We start from the raw sequence: 2,714 nt of genomic DNA, 5'->3' as shown, positions 1-2,714 counted from the left end.
AGCTTCCGGCCCTTTGCTCCAGGCCAGGTCGCAGGGCCAGGCGGTGCCAGGAGCCCGCGAGTCCTCTGTTTACTGTTTGGTTTCCACGGTGACACGTAGGCGCCGTCAGCGACTCCCGTCACCGCCCCGCAGCGCGGCCCCCACCCGGCGCCGTGACGTCGGCCCGCCGCTTCCGCTCTGCCCATATTTGGCTCAGCCACTGCGCCGCCGGCCCTGGGTAGGCTGGGGGCGGGACTCCCGCCGCGCCCCGCCCCCTGGAATGCTAGGCTTCGAGCCACGAGACCCCCGCCTCCTGCCCCGGGACCCACCCAGGCGGAGGCAAGGGCAGGGGCGCTGGGGGCCCAGAGAGAGGGCTCCGCGATTGATGGATGAGCTGTTCCCAGCATTCCTGTGCGTCTGCTGGTTGAGGCTGCAGTCAAGATTTGGGGCGGTCTCGTTTGTTGTGGGTGGGTGATGTGGGATCACGATTTTCTCACTCTGTGCCCGGAAATCATGCCATCCCTCGCCCAACGCTGTATTTTATAGGCTTCAACTCAAAATTTTCCTTCATGGCGCAGTGGAAAGCTTTGAAGACCGCGGTTCTGGGGTCAGTGTTGCCCCTCGAGGGATAAGTGACCTTGGGAAGGCCACTTTCCTTTTCCTGGCCTGATAAAATGAACCGTGGGGGTGGTCCATAATGGTTGCAGCACTGTCATCAGGCTTGTGAGGGGAGCTTTTCCATCACCCTCTAACCACGCACTCCCCAGGACATAACTGGAATATCAGTGAAGTTCTATGAGCATCGACCCCTACAGTTCTGCCCCCTGTGGTGATTGGATTTGTGTGTCTCTGCACCTTGCTCCTATTAGGCGCTTAATGAACTTTAGTTAACTGATTATTGAATGAATAATACGAATCACCTTCATAAATCCGGACCCCTGCAATTCCTCTTCCAGGCCGGGCGGCGGGGAGGGTAGGGGATGGGGGAGAATATTGAGATGATTAATAATCGCGCGGCAGGGTTGCTGATGTAAAGCGATTTGCAGATCTAAAGGGCAATAAGCATTCCTGGGAGAAATCCAGCGAGATTCCAGAAGTCTCTGAGGGAGCCGTGGGTGTGTACTGCCGGGCCCAGAGGGCGGGGGTGGGGCAGGCAGTGCCGCAGTGGCCACTGCTGAGGAGCCGATTGCAATTGCGAGGAGAAGCGTGGGGTTAATCCTTCAAGACGCCTGTCACCATCCTCCCACCCTCATTCCTGCCTCCTAGATTCCCCAGTTCCTCTGGCTGAAGGAGTGTGTGTTTTCCAGAGTTTCAGAGCTGGAAGACACATTGGAGACTTTTAATCTAATTTAACCTATTTCGCCAACAGGGAAATTAAAGCTCAGAGAAGTTGATTCAACCATCCAAACTTGCATAGCTAGTTAGAAACTGATAAAAGTCAGGCTATCTAGCTTCAAATAGTGTTCCACATCGCCTAGGTGCTTCTAACTTCCTGTGGTTCAGAACCCTGTTGCCTGGCTCAGCTGGTGGGTTGTACATTTAGGCTAAATATTGACTTCAGGGCTCTTAAAGAATGCCATTGTCACGTCTGCTGCCACACGCAGCCCACACCATGACACCAGGGCCTCGAGGGATGGCCAAGAATTGCTTACTTCCTAAAGCCTCAAGCATTCCTCCTTAGAGCAGCTGGAATGGTCACCCCTGTCCAGGGAACAGGAGTCGGCTGTTCTGAAACCAGTCTTAGTCTAGCAGTTGGTCACTTTTCATAGTTACCCCAAGCCTTGCATTAAACTTTTCTCAGCCAAGACTACAGCAGGAGGCATGAGTAGCCCTAACCCTTTTCTGCCGTTTGGAAGTCTTTTCATGGCACATGGAGGGTTCCTTGCTGGGGGTGGGGAAGAGTGCCTTTTTAATGCTTCTCTCTTTCTCTTTCCCCTTTCAGTCTCACCCAACTTCCTCTTACACGCTGTTTCTTCCCTAACTTCTAGGCTGAATATGAAGGCAACTCGGACTAAGAAGACGACTGCTTTCCAACTGCCCTCCCGCCCTGCTGCCGGCTGATTTGAGGAAGGGGCTGGGATCCTTCCCCTTGCTCTCTGGTTGTTCTTGGAGTTACAGCAGCCCCGCAGCAGCTCTGCCCCCTAGTGCACATGTGAGGCAGCGCGCCCTTCTCCAATCCGGAAGCCTCGTCGCGGTGCTGCCAGCAAGGGAGTTTTTCTGTATTCACTCTGGTGGAAATAGAAAACCTTGACAGAAGAAAAACCCAAGCCAAACCAAAACACACGAACCATTCTAGCCTTTTCTCTCTTTGGTTTCTTTCTGAGGATCTGGCCGATTTGGATGCAGAAAACATGCCTGTTGCTTCTGCTGCGAAATCTGCTCTTTCTCTTCCTGCTATCCGAACCCTGTCCGTTCTTTCAAAGCCTAATTCAGGCCAGGCGCGGTGGCTCACGCCTATAATCCCAGCGCTTTGGGAGGCCGAGGCAGACGGATCACTTGAGGTCAGGCGTTCGAGACCAGCCTGGTCAACATGGTGAAACCCTATCTCTACTAAAAATACAAAAATTAGCTGGACATGGTAGCACATGCCTGTAATCCCAGCTACTCGGGAGGCTGAGGCAGGAGAATCACTTGAACCCAAGAGACGGAGGTTGCTGTGAGCTGATATCAGGCCACTGCACTCCAGCCTGGGTGACAGAGTGAGACTCCATCTCAAAAAAAAAAAAAAAAAAAAA

The 2,714-nt window shown here is 53.6% G+C and overlaps 1 long non-coding RNA gene across 1 annotated transcript; it reads left to right on the top strand.

Annotated features, from left to right (window-relative positions):
• The first annotated feature begins 203 nt into the window (after positions 1-203).
• Positions 204-2,258, top strand: LOC129488893 (uncharacterized). The gene is made up of 3 exons (XR_008659743.1): positions 204-390; positions 526-586; positions 1,968-2,258. It is a non-coding gene; the product is annotated as an uncharacterized lncRNA (long non-coding RNA).
• Positions 2,259-2,714: the final 456 nt, after the last annotated feature.

Source organism: Symphalangus syndactylus, chromosome 8 (assembly GCF_028878055.3).
Source record: "Symphalangus syndactylus isolate Jambi chromosome 8, NHGRI_mSymSyn1-v2.1_pri, whole genome shotgun sequence".
Taxonomy (NCBI): domain Eukaryota; kingdom Metazoa; phylum Chordata; class Mammalia; order Primates; family Hylobatidae; genus Symphalangus; species Symphalangus syndactylus.
This window is presented reverse-complemented; position numbering and strand designations above follow the sequence as displayed.